This window comes from Callithrix jacchus, chromosome 16 (genome assembly GCF_049354715.1).
Source record: "Callithrix jacchus isolate 240 chromosome 16, calJac240_pri, whole genome shotgun sequence".
Classification (NCBI taxonomy): domain Eukaryota; kingdom Metazoa; phylum Chordata; class Mammalia; order Primates; family Cebidae; genus Callithrix; species Callithrix jacchus.
In genome coordinates this window covers 2,691,973-2,711,164 of record NC_133517.1, presented here as the reverse complement: position 1 = coordinate 2,711,164, position 19,192 = coordinate 2,691,973, and the positions used below count along the sequence as shown (strand labels likewise).

Here is a 19,192-nt window from a genome sequence, read left to right as displayed (position 1 = left end):
GCTAACATCTGTATTTGCATGGAAAGCCAGGCAGAGTGTAATACGTTCAACTTTTATGTGGGACCCAACAGACCTCATTTTGTCCACCTTAATTAGTGATTACTACACTTAGTAGTTGCCTGGAATTCAACCAAACGTTTTAGAATTATCTTTCAATGATTCCTCACAAAAAAACCTTCAGGGTAGGTTTTATTACACCCATTATAAAAGAAAGAAATTTAGAGTGGGCTTAAAACCTTGGTGTAACTCCAAAGCCACACAACTTTGCTCATATCTGGGCTCGATTTTTTTTTTCCATTTCAAAAGTGCATTATCTACTCTGAGCCCTGAATACTATTTCGGGAGCACCTCTAGCCATCTCTCCTCCCACAGCCTTTGCTGAAGTTCCCTTAACCACAATACACTTCTTCGAGCCTCCATGTTTTTGCATATGCATTAAGTCTCTACCTAGAAAGTCCTCCTTGTCCACTAAGATCCCACTATTAATTCCCCTCCTTCCAGAAATCTCTAAGCCCAACCCCAAAACACTTACAAGCCTTAGCCTGTTCAGGCTGTCATAATTAAATACCATAGACTGGGTGGCTTAATGAAATTTATTTTCTCAAATAAGCTAGAAGTCCAAGATCAAAGTGCCAGCAGCCCCTTTCTGGGAAGACCTCGCTTCCTGGTTTGCAGATGGTCACCATCTTGCTGTGTTCTCACATGACCTCTTCCTTGTACACACAAGAACACATGAGGGAGCTCTCTGGTATCACTTTTTAAAATGACATTATTGGACCAGGGCCTCTCTGTTAGGATCGTAATTACTTCCTCAGAAGCCCCTTATTCAAGTACAGCTACACTGGGCGGGGGTGGGGGAGGATTGGGGTTTCAATATTTGACTTTTGGGAGGAAATGAACATTCAATCCATAACTACCTTTTTTCAAAAGCTCTCAAACACCCTGAGCTCCTGTATCTCTGTATTATCTCCCCCAAAAGTGGTTTTTCTGCTTCCCACCCACTGGACAGTGGCCTCTTCAAAGTAAGGCTCTATATGCTAGTCACTTGTTTACTTCTGACACTTAATTGCCCTGTAACAAAGATATCATTTAAGACTCCTGCTAATGAGTAACTGAGGGTAGTTTCTCAGTTATTTAAGATCATGAAAATAACAGAAGACACACATCTATGTACCTGACAAACTACACACTTCACTGGACATTAACACAGCCCATTTGGGGTGTTGTATTTCATTGGAGAAAAAAAGCAAGTCTTTAAAAGCTTACAATTTAGTTGTGAATATCATACTTAAGAAACAACAACAAAAAAAAGAAAAGGTAAATGCTTCAGAGCTCAAAATAAGAGCTAATCAACAAGGAATATAATAGCGAGATGAACTAAAAGCTATAAAACCAAAATATTATCAGATTATAAAGTATTTAAACTTGTAATTTTCCACAGTCTGAATTAAATTAAGTAGCAAAAAGGACTCCAGTATAGATGCCACAATTCCTATTAAAGGTGAAAGAGTTGATACTTCAGTGCGCTAAGGCTAGCAAGTGGTGAGACTGTTAGTAAGAGATTAAAATGTAGATAGATGCATAGGGAGACACTAAGGGAGGGACACACACACAAACACAGAGAGAGAAAAGAAATTCAATGGATTTTCTTCTGAATTATTAATGCAATATTAAACCTTGTAAATCTTACAAAAGAGCAAATATTTTAAACAGTTTTACAAATATTAAGGATAAGGAGGTACACAAAGGTTGGCAAATGCCCAAGAGATTTTTAAAATGTGTTCTGGAAGTCACCTGAAAACAATGTAGGTGTGTGTATTTTCTAAATCATTCCCTTGATGTATAGATCTACTAGCATAAGGTTACGAGAGCCTTTTTTGGCATCTGAATTCTCTGCAGTTGAAATACTGTGACAAACGCAATAAAATGAGGCCAAGTAAAACTCAGTCATACTGTATCGCTGACATTTAAAAACCTCATTCCAGAACTTTAAAACCATTTGTGTTCACAAAAACAAAGACGTAGTTCACAAATGTTCTTGTGCCAGTGAACCCAAACAAAATACGGCACTTTGATATTTGTGAAAAGCAGGTCAAGAGAAATAATTACAAAGTGAATCATAAAATTATCTAGTTCACTGTCATTCATCAGACAAAACTACTATTCAAGGGTGTACTGACAGAATTTGTGGCTCCAGTGTCTTCAGTTTCTTTTGATACCTGCTAAAATAAAAGCTATAACATGTGACGTTTTCGGAGATAAACTGCCTTCTTTGGGTCTGTTGCTGGCAAAACCACAACAACAAAAACCTTATATTGTTAAAATAAAGCAGGTGTACGTCTTAGAGCTACAGACAGAGCCGCTGATCTGAGTCAGCGCAGTAAAAACAAGCAGGGCCCAAATATTTGGTCTAGGACTAAATTCCATTTTTAAATTTCAATAGGAGAGAACAGGAGGCAAGCAGGAAATTGCCACAAACCAAACACAAAAGCAGGAATTGGCCTCTACGTCAAAAGGAGTGTACCATCATTTTATCTAGAAGTTTCTAAATGGCAAAAGGGAATAAAGCAGCAGGTTTGTTCTTCAAGGAAACCCTAGTGCAGTAGTATGCTGCCCTGATCGCACCAGGGATTAGGCACAAATAAATATTCTTTTCAAAACCCCTGTCTCAATCCCAACTGATAAGTAATGTTCAGTAGACAGCGCTGGAGAGAACACTGCAAAGGGAAAGGACTCTGCTTCCGGCCTGGTGCACTCCTTGGCAGGCTTCCCCAGCACCAGGACGTTGCGGTGCATGACAACAGACACCCTCCCCGGCATTCTTGTTTGGACAGTTTGTAGAACACAGCCTCTGGCAAAATGCCTCTCTATGAACATCTATCTTTCTACCCTATACTAGAGGGTAGATTTCCAGCAAATTCCATCATCTTCTCTGCCATCCAATAAGCCACTGATGTGCCCTCTCTGACAAGCGCTGGTCTCAGTCCAGACAGGCTTCTTTCTTGAGTGCTCAATTGTTCTAGAAGTAGTGGCTGTTCCTTACATCTACTTCTATATTCGGTGGCACTCTCTGTACTTCCTACTAGCTCTGTTACAGTAAATAATCCTTTACATTAAACATTCTCTGCTCAAATTACCCCATGATTTCTCTTTCCTGACTGGACCCAGATGGATGTAATCCTGAAAACCAGAAAGACTCCTCACAAGTCACTGAAATAAAGACAGCAGTTGAGCAATAAAAGTAAAACACAACAGATACTGACAAAGCATCCACAACGTCCTCAATTTGACTTAAATTACTACATCCCACAAACATTCTCTCATCCTTTTAACTTCTAAGTATTGAGGGGGGTGGGAGGATATCTTCACTTCTTGGCAAATTTTTAAACATGTGTCACCACACTTTCTGTTAAGAGAGCTGTCATTCTGATCAGAGAGGGAAAGCTGGAGACCAACAGTGACTAAGAGTACTGAGGGTGGCAGTCACCAATTCTGCCATCTTCAAGTTCCCGCCTAGGACAATACGTCATATAGTCAAACTTTTAGACGGGAGGATGCCTAAGCAGCTTCATCTGCTGGAGTCGACTTGGAAAGAGCTTGTTAACTGAAGCACATGTTCCTTCTGAGGCCCTTGCTTCTCTCCTATAAACTTACATGGGAAAGGACAAAATAAATCACTGAAAAATTCCTTACATTTCATGTAGGAATGGGTAGGCAGGCTAAAAATACAAATTCACAAAGGAGCTCTCTGCAGAAAAACAATTTTACAACAAAGCAACAATACACGACACCAAATAAATCACATACTTTGCTACTGTACTAAAATGCAATACACTCAACACCACAGAAGAGTGGGGACTGTCAGAAAGCCTTATGTCTCCACAGGGGCAAGTGTGTTTGTGCTGGGTCAGAAGGTACACGAGTTCTGGAAAAACAAAAATAGTTTCAAAGATAATTTCTGTATATTTTGTGTTACCCAATGGCATTACTGCAATTTCTCCTTTAACAATTAGTGAGCCTAGGGTGGAAATGCATTTCTGTGTACTTAGAGTGAATGCAGAGGGATATTCTTTCCTACTAAGAACAAAGACTATGTACAATTTCTTAAAGCACAAGGCGCTTTCCTCCACTGGTAAGAATTCTTACAGCACATGCACAAGGACCTTAACTTCTGTCTGCTTTTCTGAAATTTAAATAGCTGTTAATTTTGTCCTTCCTCTAACATATTGCCGAAGAGACTTCAGGACAGGTATCTTTCCTTTCTCCTGTTCTACTTAATTCAAAATCATCATCCTCTTTCGGAGAAATTTTCCAATGCATTCAATAAGTTTCTAGATTAATTTCACTGGAGAGGGAAGTTCTCACTATTATTTCAAATTTAGAATATCTAGAACTACAACCCTCACCTTTCAGACCAGCTACTCTTCAATTACTCCCATCCCCTTTAGTGAAAATCTCCTGTCAATATCCCTTTCAATTTTTGCTAGATTACCGCAATGAACTTCAAGATGATCACACCTGTACTTATCCCAATTTCAGTGGCATCCTATATGTCATTTTGATTCATCTGCCCAGTATACTACTTTTATCATTAAAGAAAGAAGCTCCAAAAATTCAGAGGTGCCACCATATTCTGCAAAAATGAGAAGCTCAGCTAGCAGGGATCAATGCCACTCCCATTTACACACAGTTGCACTAGTTTTATCAGTTTTATAAACATCATCTTAATATTTTGTTGGGAGAGGTTGTTTAGAAATCATATGGCCACAGTATATTTACCTGTATTAGTTTTCTGTCACTGTCATAGCAAATTAGCATAAACCTAATGGCTTAAAACCATACAAGTTTAATACCTGATAGTTCTGCAGGTCATAAATCCGACACCGGTCTCATGACACAAGTCTCACTGGACTAAGGCCAAGGTGTTGGGAGACTGTTCTTTTCTGAAGGTTCTTCAGGAGAAATCTGTTCCCTTGCATCAGTGTCTAGTGGTCACCTGCTTTTTTTTTTTCCTTTTGCCTCATGGTCCTTTCTTTCCTCCATCTCCAAAGCAAGAAACATGGGGCTGATTCCTTTTCTGCCGTCTCTCTGGTTCTCTCACTCTGCCTCCCCCTTCCATTTTTAAGGACCCTTATGATTACACTGGGCTCATCGGGATAATCCAGGATAATCGTTCTATCTTAAACTGATTAGCAACTTTAATTCATCTGCAACCTTAATTCCCTTTTGCCATATAGGGTCACATATTCACAGGTTCCAGGGAATAGAACATTGGCCTCTTTGGGGGGCTACTCTTTGCCTACCACACTACCCAAACTTTGACTCCTACTCCTCAGAAGAATGCTGTTCCATAGAAAATCAGACACAATCCATCTTAAATATGTGCATGGGCAGCACAAATCCATCCCTCCCATTTTCCATCCAGCATGCAAGTGAAGAAACAATACAGCGAAAAGGATCAGTAGCAAGAAATATGCGTATTACTCCTTGACAGACATGAAATTCATTTTCTCTTATAGGTAAATAATGCAAGGCTATAGTCTTAAAATAATCTAAAATCCTCCAACTGAAGCAGTAACTGTCTAAACTAACGGTACAAGGACATTCCGAAGACTGAAACTCAATGTTAAGTATCAGTTGGAAACACTGCAAAAAATAAAACTATCAACCTTTTGGTATAGTAATTATCAAGCCATGCAATCATTTTCCTCATTTAAAAAAAAAGGGGGGGTATGTTCAGTCCCAGCATTTGAGAACCATTTCACAACAAAGTTTTCATAGTTTCTAGTATCTTACTCTATCAGAAGAAACTGTGCCTAAATATGAACTTCAAGTTTAAAACTGTTCAGGGTTCATCCCTAATTCCTTACTTTACTTTTAGGATAGTAAATCTACCATACAGATTCATTCTGAGTGCTTACAGAAGTTCGTTCCATATGAGTGAGACCTTGCCTTAGCTATTGGCATCCACCAGGATATATGTAGCAGATTCAAAATTGTTACTTCAATGTAGGAAGATACTTCAATGCTCCTCAAGAGGGAACATTGTTTTAAAAACAGATTCCCCTGTAGGTGAATTACTTTGTGTATCACATAAACATGACTGGGAAGATACACTAGATAACAAAAGGAGCAGCTGATTTTCGGGATGCCCCCACAGGGGAAGGCATGAAGCATATGAGAAGAAACAAGCAGGCCCTTGCCTTGACAAATTAGCTTTGTGGTAACCGTGAAAAAGAGGCCCAAAATCAAATACACTCATGAAGGTCGGAACTCATAGCCGTTATTTTAACACTGGCCATTAACCTTTCTATGGCCTACCTTAGTTTTAAGAATCAAATAAAATAAGGTACATATTCAAATTTCATAATTTTTATCTAGCACCGAGAAAGGCAAATTAATGTTACTGGTAACTGAAAAACACTCCTTTAAGTTCCAAAGATTAAAACCAAACTAATGAAAGTCTTTATACGGTGTATTAGTTCTATAGTCTCAGCTAATCATCCAGCATAACTCAACCACTTGTTTGGCTCAGGGTCACTGTGAGGACCATTATGACAACGGTATGTCAGGAGCACCTCGGAGACCAACAGCACAGTGAGAGTATTCCACCATTTGGAAGTGCTTTGCTCTCTCACTGCAGTAATAATGTCTCCTTTCTTTTGTGTGATGAGATGATTCAAATCTGCTTTATTTTACACACAACTAGGTTGGGTCTAATGTGCCTCCACAGTCCGTCCTTGGCTAAGGGCACACTCCCCTTGCTTTTCCCAGGCCTCTTGGTGGTGTCAATGCCTCCCTCACTGCCTACAGAAGTGGGAGGAGAGCATGAGGCTGTCAGTCCAAGCTCGGCCTCTGCTTAAAATGGACACTGCTTCTAGGTTAGGTCCGACGCTTTCTATCAAGTGTTAACTGATCTCATAATCTCTGAAAAGTAGTACAGGACTCACAGAATATCACCTTTATTAATATTAGTGCAACTACCATTAACTGAGCACTTAGAGCATAAGGCTTTGAGGTGTTCTGAGTACATTAACTCATTTAAATCTTCTAACAGCATTATTTTTAGGGATGGGAAACCAAGGAAAGGGATGAAATAACTTCCGTAAGCTTTTGTAGCTACCAGGAGGCAAAACTGGAGCTGAGCTCTGGATCTCTCACACTAAACCCTGTTCATCGCCGAGTCCAGAATCGTGTTATAGAAAATAAAGCAGACTGAGGAAACTGAAGCCGCCTTGAGTCTCAGTTCATGCATCTATAAAAAGTGAGTAACAATACTTGCCTACCTCTTTGACAAGACACTAAGTTATACAAAAATGTGAAAAGTACCAAATTTAACAGGGTCTCATGCTGACTTCAAAATGCCAGCAGGCACTATTCCCACAGAAAGTGTCAGCTTTCCTCAAGCAGCACAGGGAACGCCATTGACATTATATTCCATGTTAATAGTGCCTCCTGAGCTGTGTACCACAGATGACCTGGTGTAAGTACATATGCCTGTGTGTGCGTGTGTGTACACACAAAAACATATATCAGTGTGAAGTTAATTAAGTGTAGTAAGTGTTGCCTAAGATACAGTAAAGCCAGTGATTACGGAGAGTTCTGATCAGGGCGGCGGGCGCGGCTGAAGGACAGTGGCATGGATCAGGACCTGCTTCTAACTCCAGGGCTCAAATCTTCCTGCCTCAGCCTCTCAAGCAGCTAGGACTACAGAGCTGGTGTCTTACTATGTCACTCAGACTGGTTTTGATCTCCTGCCCTCAAGTAATCCTCCCTCTTCAGCCTCCCAAAGTGTTGGAATTACAAGTGTAAGTCACCATGCGTGGCCATCTTGTCTTTTTGATAATAGTCATTCTGACAGTTCCAAAGCTCCCCCAGGGCCCCTGCTGACCAGCTCTTTCCAAGGCTCACTCTCCAAGGGAGGACTCAAGAACGTCTCAGGGAGGCAGTCACAGTGGCCACTGCATGGAACACCAGTAATGACGTGTTTTTTGACCTTCATATATAAAATCTTTGAATTGTTACTGGGAAAGGAGGTGAGAGGTCCTTAGCCTGATGCAGACTATGGCAGCCAGTACTCAGGGGTCCGCTGGCTAGAGGAGGAGCCCCCTAAGTCTCATCAGTGTGGAGGACCTCTTGAGCCTTGGTCCCTGATGGACTGAATTCTGGGCTTTGGAAACAGCAGAATCCCCAGACATGACATTGCCTGGAGCCAGAACAGACAAAGATCCTAGGAAGGAAGAAGAAAGGACGTGGATTGGCTGGGAGGCCTGGCCCTGGGCTACAGATTCCAAAGCAGAGACTCCCATCTTTGAGTTAGGGTGGAAGAGCACCAGCATTATTAAACTTGCAACAGCTATTTTAAATTACTCTTGAAAATGCTTATTTTTTAACCTTTAATAATCAGAAGAGTTACATGTAACACTTTCTATATCAGTTTTTGTTTATTTTAAATTTTATTTTTTTTAATAGAGATGGGGTCTTGCTTTGTTGTCCAGGTTGGTCCTGAACTCCTGGTCTCAAATGATCCTCCCACCTCAGCATCCCAAAAAGTTTTGAGATTACAGCATGAACCACTGTACCCAGCTTTGTATCAGTTTTTAGATGTTAGAAACTAGAGGCCTAATTCTGGAAAGCATAGCTTCATAGTTTAAACGAGAAAAAAGTATTTTTAGAAACAAATTTTGGCTTATGTGAATACAGACTGATCCCAGTATCTGATGCTGTCACAGTCTTCGAGAGAAAAAAACCAATCATTCACCTTGGACATACGTGTTAAATGCATGCTGCTGTGTGTGCAAATGAACCCACTTTTATGCTTGTATTATTTTCCATTGACTGTCTATTTTGAACTTAGATAATTATGCTCTGATTTTACAGAACTGTTTGCACTGACCATAAAATATCAGTTTTTATTTTATGGAATTGTTTACACTAACCATAAAATATACATAAAAGAAAAAAATGTGTAAAATTTAAAAAACAGTGATTACTAGACAGTGATAACTGAACAAGTCCTTAAAAAAAGCTTATATAAAGCCTTTTTTTCACAAATAATGAGGTCATTAAACTACTTTAAGTCCACGGTGATTATCCTTCCTTTCCTTTAAAGCCAAATCAACTTCATGAATGGTTATAACACAAAGATATTTATATAGATCACTGTAAAAATGCCTAAATCTTTCCATTTCTAATTTCTCTGGTTCATAAAAGAATAAAGGTTCAAATTACTCTATTTAGAGAAAAAAGTCAAGCCCATTAAAATGGTTTAGATGTATTTAAAATAACTATTTCACAATGGGATTTACAATGCATGTTAAATCACTATAGATCACTGCTAGGCTTTTTCTTGAAACTGAAATTATAGTGACTGCCTTTACGTATTCCAAAATTTGTTCTTAAACAGCTGAGTATGAAGACTGACCAGGAAAATTAAAATCCATTCTAGTCACCAAGAGACTACAATGAAAACATGAGAATTTGGAATACCAGGACTCACAGGAGTCACAGGGATAAAAGGAACCATCCTTCTAAAACAAAGACTGCTTTGCATTTACTTTTTGGGCTATGACATTTCTAAATATTTCCTTCTACTCAACTTAAGACCCAGTATTTTAAATATGGACTACAAAGATATGATACATAATCAGAACAAAACCTCTGCACTACTTATGCAGCGGCGACAGACACACTGACTGGTCTATCCACCAGCACACCTGGGGCTCCCATAAGCTACAGCTAAGCCTCCATGTGCTTGGCTGTACAAATGTAGAAATCCCCTAATATGTTAGGTCAAGGCCGTACCACAACCTCAGTTACCAAAAGCACCACTTCCTAGCACAGATGCACCAGGTCAGAGAAAATGCAAGCACTCTCACATACATGGTATATTTACCATATAATGCACCTGCCTTACATGGTAGCAAGACTCCTAAAGCTGAACATTTCTAGTGGTGTTTTCATTAACACAGAGCTCCCTCAGAATTAAAAAGCGTAACAGTCCCAGGTGATAACATCCCTTTTCTTTATCCATATTTTCTAGTCTTTCCACAATAAATTCCTACTGCTATCATGCAGAGAAAAAAGCAAAACCCAATAAAATGAGCTTTTACTTATATTCACAATTATGTAGTAAAGTAGAATTGACCAAAGAGTATCACAGGAGCTCAGAAATGGGTCAGTGCAAATGAACAACTGTTAAAAATAAATCTAAACCATATGAACCTAGGCAGCATGTACATACCACCCTAAAAATAAATGACATGAGGCCAGGCAAGGTGGTTCACTCCAGTAATCCACTTTGGGAGGACAAGGCAGGAGGAGGCTTGAGCCCACGAGTTTGAGACAAGCCTCTGCAACATAGTGACAGCCCTGTCTCTACAAACACACACACACACACACAAATTAAATTAGCCAAGCGTGGCGGTGCATGCCTGTAACCCCATACTGGGGAGGCTGTGGTGGGAGGCTCACTTAAGACGAGGAGGTGGAGGTTGCAATAGGCTGAGACTGCACTACTGCACTCCAGGCTGGGTGACACAGTAAGACCCTGCCCAAAAAAAAATGAAAAAGAAAAAGAAAAAAGGAACTCTCAAATCCCAAATTTAGGACAGAATGCCTGGAAAGTAAAGAAATTATGCAGTAAATTACATGCCCCTCATTAAAATATATAGATAGCTGGAGAAATCTCAAATGATCTGCAGAAGTAACGTGAGAAACTAGCTACAGAGGCTGAATAGGTAGTACAGTTCACACAATAACAGTGTGTGTTTATAGTTCACACAATAACAGTGTGCGTTTACAGTTCACACAATAACAGTGTGCGTTTACAGTTCACACAATAACAGTGTGCGTTTACAGTTCACACAATAACAGTGTGCGTTTACAGTTCACACAATAACAGTGTGCGTTTATAGTTCACACAATAACAGTGTGTATTTACAGCCCCTGGGTCTAAAGAAGCCAAAGAACATTCACTATATATTTACCTGGTATCCCATCACCTTCTTCTCTGGTTAAAGATTCTGACTTTGACCTTTCATTCCATTTACTTGTTATTCAACAGAATTCTGACTGACATTTTTAAGATGCACAAGTATATTGTTTCTGTTCACATGTAAGTCTCACAAGATTCGCACCAAACTGTTAAAAACCATTACCCCGGAATCCATGAGGAGCAGACATGGATGACAGGGACCTGCTTGTTTAACTTCATTTGATTTAGTAATTTAAATCTTATCTCTGAATATACAATAATTTTATAAAAAGATTAATGACAACATAAAACACTGTGTGGGAAAAGGGATCTAAATTCATCCCGAGTACGTTTTCTTTGTCAAATATACTAGCATAGGCCATAGTTCCAGATACCAGGTATCATTTCTAAACACTGAACATGCAGAGCTGACCCTTGCCCAGAACCGAGAGTTGATCATGGTAGCTACTACCCATCACCACTACCATCCCACTACCCATCACCACTACCCATCACCACTACCATCCCACTACCCATCACCACTACCCATCACCACTACCATCCCACTACCCATCACCACTACCCATCACCACTACCATCCCACTACCCATCACCACTACCATCCCACTACCCATCACCACTACCCATCACCACTACCATCCCACTACCCATCACCACTACCCATCACCACTACCATCCCACTACCCATCACCACTACCCATCACCACTACTATCCCACTACCCATCACCATTACCATCCCACTACCCATCACCACTACCATCCCACTACCCATCACCACTACCATCCCACTACCCATCACCACTACCATCCCACTAACATCCCACTACCCATCCCACTACCATCCCACTACCCATCACCACTACCATCCCACTACCCATCACCACTACCCGTCACCACTACCCATCACCACTACCATCCCACTACCCATCACCACTACCATCCCACTACCCATCACCACTACCCGTCACCACTACCCATCACCACTACCATCCCACTACCATCCCACTACCCGTCACCACTACCCGTCACCACTACCATCCCACTACCCATCACCACTACCATCCCACTACCCATCACCACTACCCGTCACCACTACCCATCACCACCATCCCACTACCATCCCACTACCCATCACCACTACCATCCCACTACCCATCACCACTACCATCCCACTACCCATCACCACCACCCATCACCACTACCATCCCACTACCCATCACCACTACCCATCACCACTACCATCCCACTACCCATCACCACTACCCTCCCAACTCTTCCAACTCAATTGTCAACTATGGATGCTAGCAAATATCTTCACATAACCCCACAGTTCTCTCTATTCACTTACCTACTAATCATCAGGTCAGAAAAGGACCTAAAATGCCCATTTCAGCTTTCAAACTTTATCTTCTCCCACAAGGAAAGATCACCTACTTTTTATTCTCTTCCTTCAAAGTGTTAGTTTCTGTTATCACATTCCAGAAATGAGTGACTACTTACCAGCGGAGTAAATGGCAGGCTGAGGGAGATACATTTTCAGTTTATACATTTTTTGTTATCACTTAAAATCTGAAACGTGATTATATTACCTATTTTTAAAGTCATCGAATCATTTTAAAATTGCTTACAACTTGTATCTTCAAAGAAATACTTGTGATTAATTTTATAAAGGTAAAGGCAGGTAGACTACAAACTGATTAGCTTGAGATCAGTTTAATTCCTTTAAGGGCATGCATTTTAACATTCCAAAAAGAAAATGTCTCTTCCTGTCACAAAGCTATCCTACACTCACAATTCTTACCAGAATTATGTTTCTACTTAATAAGGTAAGAATCACTTATTAGGTAGCTGAACTATAAACAACAGGGCACAATGGCAGATATAAAAAACACTGTAACTTCTGCACGATAACCATTAACATAAATACATTATTTTAAGAAAGTTTGAAATTTCATGTGAACTCTTCGGCAATGTAATCTGTGTGAGGGCATTTCAGCCAACTGGAGCTTCCTGATACCACCGAAAGGAATAAAACAACACTGAAGTACAGAGTTGTACCATCTTTCACATCTATGTAAGCATAAAGAAACTGTGAGGTCAGAGTGTTTCTGAGAATATTGCAGCTCATTAGATAACTTGTCTGACTCAACAGCATGGAAAATAATTCAAACGTTAAATATTAATTTTAAAAACCTTAATACACGGTACCAAGAAAGATATGTATGCATAGAAAAATAAAACTGATTTGTCTTAAATAAACAACATAATTACCTTATAATCTAAAAACAAAGAATTCATATGATAGCCCACCAACAAGAAATTTAGTTCTGTTATGGATACACACGTTAAAAACTCAAGCTATTGTATTTGTGTGAGTGTGAGAGTGTGTGTGTGTGTGTGTGTGTGTGTGACAGAGAGAAACGAAAATCAAACATACTGCTTAAATACCAATGAAAGGGAAGTTTACCAGTGATCATTTTCATACTTATTTATCCATATTTCCTGAGCACCCATTGGAAGACACAAAGAACAGGAAGACATAGTTTGTTCTTCAAGCATCTTATACAATATATATAATCCAATTACAACTTATATATAATCCAGTTATAATTGTTAGAGTATTCAAAACAAATTTAGAGTAAAAAGTATCATCACAGGTTAAACAGCTGTATAGATGTGCAGGAGATCTTACTACTATACTACACAGATTGGGAGGTGGGGGACTATAGGGAAATACGGTGTATGCTGTACAAATGAGACTTTCACATGGAGGACTCCTACAGGCAGAGATGGAAGGAAGAAAAAAAAAATCCAAGAAATGGAAATGCACGAGAAACCAAAAAAGTAAACTAAAACTGAAGTTTACATTGTTTTTGGAACAGCTGCTGGGACAGAAAGAATGTAAGTTAAAGTTTAACTAAAACAAGAAGTCAGTTTTGAAAGAGGCACTGGGATCAATGAAGTTTTAAAAGGCAACACTGAGGAACTCAGCTTTCTTCCAGAGTGGATCAGGAGCGACGCAGCAAATACACGGTGGTCAAGAAAAAACACAGACTTTCAAGAAAACATGACTGGGATTCAAATACCAGCTCTTCTGCCTACAAACTCCTTTAAGATCATGAAGTTCTGATTTCTTTACCTGTAGAATGGGGATAATATAAGTTATAAGGACCATATGAGAACACAGGATTCAGCACATTATTGACATAAAAACACCCAAGTGCTTACTTCAGGTCTGTTGTGTTCTGTTTGCTTGTCATCAGGCAGCAAACATGATCAGGACTGCATTTAGGACAGTTAGCAAGCAGTATTCACAATGAATGGCAAACCAAGAGGTGAATGTCTCTTGCTGTGTATATGGCTGCTGGAAGAATTGAAAGAAGATAGGAGAAATCAGGAACCAGAACAAGACAAAAAAAAAAAAAATCTAAGAAAAAGAGAGAGAGAAGAACCAAGAATGACTTTGATTTTGAGTCTAGATGACTCAGAAAATGCTAAGGTCATGATATAAACAAACAAGGAAGAAGAATCAGGCTTGCAAAAAAAAGTTAATTCTGAATCAACTGATTCAAAATTACAAAATGACAGCTACTAAATTGATCAGGCAGAACAACATTGGCAAATCTGAAGATTAGGAATAAAAATAAGACGTATGATACAGAATTGGGAGCCTCAGCAAAGGGGGTGTGGGGAATGAGCATTTGAAACCATGGATCTATGCGGGACTGCCAAAGGAGAGAGCAAACCAAAAATAACTGAACCTAAAGTAACACCTAACTATCCCTAAAGGAAGCGAGAGAGAAAAACGAACAAAGGCCCTAAGAAGGGTGAGCTGGAGGTGCCAGTTTATGCCAGTCACCAAGACAGACCTTCACAGCGTTTCACATTCCACAGCTCTTTCAATGCTCATTATAACGTTAAGATTATAAACCTGATTTCGTCAATTAATATTATCATAGAAGGTTTTTAAGAGACTGCAATTTACTGAAGAGTGTTCAGTAGAAAACACAGAAGTGTTTTATGCAAATTAGTTTTTAAACCCCAAGAATATTTTAAACTCTAAAAATCATACCTGATTCACGTATCATTAAGACATAATTTATTTATTTCTGGCTATCCATGCATATACATTGTGAAAAGGATTTTCAGGTTAAACGAAAATAAGCTATTTCTTCCCATCAGCAATATCGCTCATTAATTTTTGAGACTATGTATACACAGTGTTAGATTTCCATATTCTAAAAAGGTCTTTAGGGGGCTGAAACATTTCTGTGTCACCTAACTATAAAACCCACTCACATCCAACATCCAATGTCAAGTTGACCAAGAGATCATCAATGGCAGATACACCACTTGGGTATGCATCCAAGTATCATCTTTAACAATTGCCAGTAAAATGTCAAAGCTTTTCCTATATTTTGGATTCTTCTCAAATACAGATTACAACTGACCATACTTTATTAATTTTAGTATTTGCCCCTTTTTTCTTTCTTTCTTTTTTTTTTTTGAGACAGAGTCTCACTCTTCCGCCCAAGGTGGAGTACAGCAGCGCAATCTCAGCTCCCCACAACCTCTGCCTCCGGGTTCAAGCAATTCTCCTGCCTCAGCCTCCTAACTGGGACTACAGGCACACACCCCCACATTCGGCTAATTTTTGTATTTTTAGTAGAAATGGGGTTTCACCACGTTGGCCAGGCTGGTCTCAAATTCATGACCTCAGCCTTGGCCTCCCAAAGTGCTAAGATTACAGGCATGAGCCACCGCTCCCAGCCACCACACTTCTTTAAACTACATAATTGCCACCTATAGTGGAAAATGAAAAAAAACATTAATACACCATAATATTATGACAGTCTATTGTGTGTCATCAGGCATTTTTAAGGGACTACCAAATATTTAAAAATATCAGGAATGATATAAGTAAATATTAATTTTTTTGGACTTTTTAGGACTCTCTTTGTATTCTTTCCAGCACATTAGTTTACAAAAAGTTCAACTAGGTTCATAAAAATGTTTACCGATATGAGATTGTCCCTCAGAGTTTGTGAGGAACACGCAGCTGTGAGAGCTACAATTTACAGTAATATCCAAATTTATCACGGTGCCCAGCAGTGACTAAAGTAACAATCCCCATCTTGGTTTACAGCATACTATCAAGGAGTTTAATACTTTAATAAAATGCCACCAGAAACCTCATCTAAGAAAATACCATCAGAGTTTCACACTATATTCTTTAGACTCTTTTAAATGCATGTGATTATACTCATGCAGTTATTTTGTAAGGAATATTTCAAAGAAAGCAGAAAAAACGGTAAGGTCAACAATTTTGTAAGATAGTTTTCATTCATAGGACGTAGCAAACGAGCAGAAAACACAGGATCTTGGGTTATGCACTCCTGAATGTAAGCACGCACTATCACACACACACACACAAAAGCAATGGGATCTTCAACAGTTCTCTCTCTCTCAAAGCCTCTGTTTGTTACTCTACAGAATGAGAAGAATGTCACTTACGTGGCTGTTATGAGAAAATATATGAGCATATTATTACCAAAAACAACTAAAATGCCAGGGATAGTTTCATTCGTTTCAAGCACAGTTCCCAAATCATAAAATACTACACAATTTGGCCTAAAATTTCAGGCTATGCATGTTTAGAACCAAACTACTGTTCATGATTATCTTCCTCAGTTGTTCCTTCCCTTGAAGCTAGCACCAAAATGAACACACAGTACATTTTTAATAAATACATGCTAGTGATTAAACCGACAAAGCCTCCGGCTCTTCTGCACAGAGAAACGCGGTATGCAATGGGAATTTCCTAGCTTTCTGTCCCACTTAATAGTGGGTAGTGTAGCATCACCCTTCCACTTCCAGTATCCCACCTAGGGCTTACTTACCAAATATTTCATCCCTGTCGCTTTTATTTTTTTTTCTTGTCTCAGGCTAGGGCCACTAGCTTTCTGTCTTTCCTACCTTTCTTCTTCACATATTAGCTCCTTCATGTTAAAGGAATTACAAGTGTTCAACTGACCATATGGAATTAAAATCTACTTTGAAAAATGAACCAAAAAAAATACAAAAAGCAAACTAACTTAGCAATGTGTTTTAGGAAGTAATTCAGCCTCATGAAAACTACCATTAAGCAATGTGTAAGCATATTATTCGAGTTGCTTAACACGAAAGAATCTCGTCTGGCCTCAGACATTCTGAAAGTTTTGCGACACTGCTTCAAAATATTGGCTAGTAGCCCTTTTCAAAGCTACCCTATTACTGAAAACTTGGCAACCATTTTTAACAATAGTGAAATAAATACGTAGTAATGATGATTTTAAAAACGATGATGCGTGTAATAAAATGGAGGAATATCCATGATGCACTGTTGGCTAATAAAACGATATACTGTATGATGCCAATTCTGTTTGTAAAGCACACTCAGTAAGTGCACAGAAAAAAAAAACCTGAGTGACTACCCACACTGGGATACTAGCTAAGAAGGGGAAATATGGTAGGGAGGGCGCGAAAGAGTGCAGGTTTCTTCATAGTTTGGCTGCTTCATTTTTTTCTTAAAGAGCATGAAGTACTTTCGTAATTAAAAAAATAAGTAAATGGGGGGGGGAATAACTGTTGTAAAACCACACTTTTTCCTTCGTAGCGGTCTCATGATTTGTAACGTTAAAAATATAGCCATGGTTTCCCTATTCTAAAAAGAGGACACACGACACCAAACCTCTAAAAGTTCCAAAAAATCCGGAATTTGCAAAATTACCCTCTCGGGGTTCTGCCCGTGGGTCCTTCCCACGCCGGTGTCCGAAATCTCCCAAGCAAAACGCGGGTACCGCGCTTCCCACGGACGGGAGTAGACGCTGAAACCCAGGAGGAGCCCGGGCGCCTGCTCTAACCTCAGTCCCCTCCCAGCCCCCGAGGCTTCCCCGAGCCCACGTAGGCAGGATTCTCTTCCCCCAAAACCAAAACAACAGAAGTCCCTGGGCGAACCCAAACCGGCCCGCAGGGGCCCGCGGGCACCTCCAGACGCCGGGTCCCCAAGCCCAGGTCAGAGCCGAAGGACAGGCCCCAGGACGCGGCGCCCCGGCCTCCCTCGGGCTCCCGGCTCCAGCTCCCGCTCCCAGCTCCAGCTCCAGCTCCAGCTCCAGCTCCAGCTCCAGCTCCAGCTCCAGCTCCCGGCTCCAGCCTGCACGCTCCGCTCCCGGACCTGCCGAGCCCTCCTTCCCTCGCCCCTGCTACCCCCGACCTGCCCCGCAGTGCCTCCGTCTCCCGGCCCCGGACCTGCCCGCCCCTCAGTCCCCATGGCCCCGACTCTCGGCTGCCGACCCCAGGCTCACTGGGCTCGGAGCGCATCCCCGTCGCCCGCCCGGCCCCAGCAGGCAGGACCCGCACAGCCCACGACCCCGAGCCCGCCGGCGGCGGCGTTACCTAAGGCGCGGCAGTGGGGCAGGCCCGCCGCAGCTGCGCGAAGACCAGGCGCTAGGACTCGGCGGGGTCCGCCAACACCACAATAACAACAACACGGCCGCCAACACCGAGAGGAGAGGCGGGGCCCGGAGCAGCGACTGGAGCCGCCAGACCGTCCGGCCTCCCGAGCCGCCGAGCGCCGGGCATGCGCAGACAGACGCTGACGCGGGAGCCTCTCCCCGCGGCCGCCGAAGTCAACACGGCCGGGTACGCCCCCGCCTGGCCCCGCCCCCGCCTGGCCCCGCCCCCGGCTCGCCCCGCCCCCAAGCCCAAACAACGCGATGCTTCGGCAGGCCCGCGGACGACGACGGTAGGGGAGATCCCGCGAGAGCGTGGCCTCCGCCCCCGCCCCAGCCACGTTAGGGTGCTCGCGAGCGCAGCGGCGTGGGGTTGTCTGCTTTCAGTGGCCTCACGACTGAGGAGGGTCGGGCCTCCCCGCGCGGTCCCCTTCGCTTCGGAGGCAAGGCCTTCCGGTGTCGGAGCATTTCCGAGATGCGTTCCTGCGTCTGGAAGGGACCCCCCCAGCGGTCACCGCCGCAGAGCCTCGCGGGGGCGCTCACCGGCTTAGGCCGAGGCTCAGGGCCGCCGCTCGACAGTGGCCCCTTGGCGCCCAGAGGTTCCCCCAGCGCCCGTCGTGAGCGCTCCCGCCGCCGGGGCCCCGCCCTGCCTGCCGCTCGCACTCCGCGCTCAGCTCCCGGACGCCCCTCGGAGGCGCCTCCTCG

At 41.8% G+C, this 19,192-nt stretch overlaps 1 protein-coding gene across 4 annotated transcripts in view; it reads right to left on the bottom strand.

Moving 5' to 3' along the window:
* PCMTD1 (protein-L-isoaspartate (D-aspartate) O-methyltransferase domain containing 1) overlaps window positions 1-18,635 on the bottom strand; it is an 86,397-nt gene extending 67,762 nt beyond the window's left edge. For all 4 annotated transcript variants that reach the window (XM_078352464.1, XM_078352463.1, XM_078352465.1 and 1 more), the window contains exon 1: window positions 18,432-18,635. The gene's annotated coding sequence lies outside the window, so the exon portion shown is untranslated. The remainder of the gene's footprint in view (window positions 1-18,431) is intronic.
* Between the last annotated feature and the right edge of the window lie 557 nt (window positions 18,636-19,192).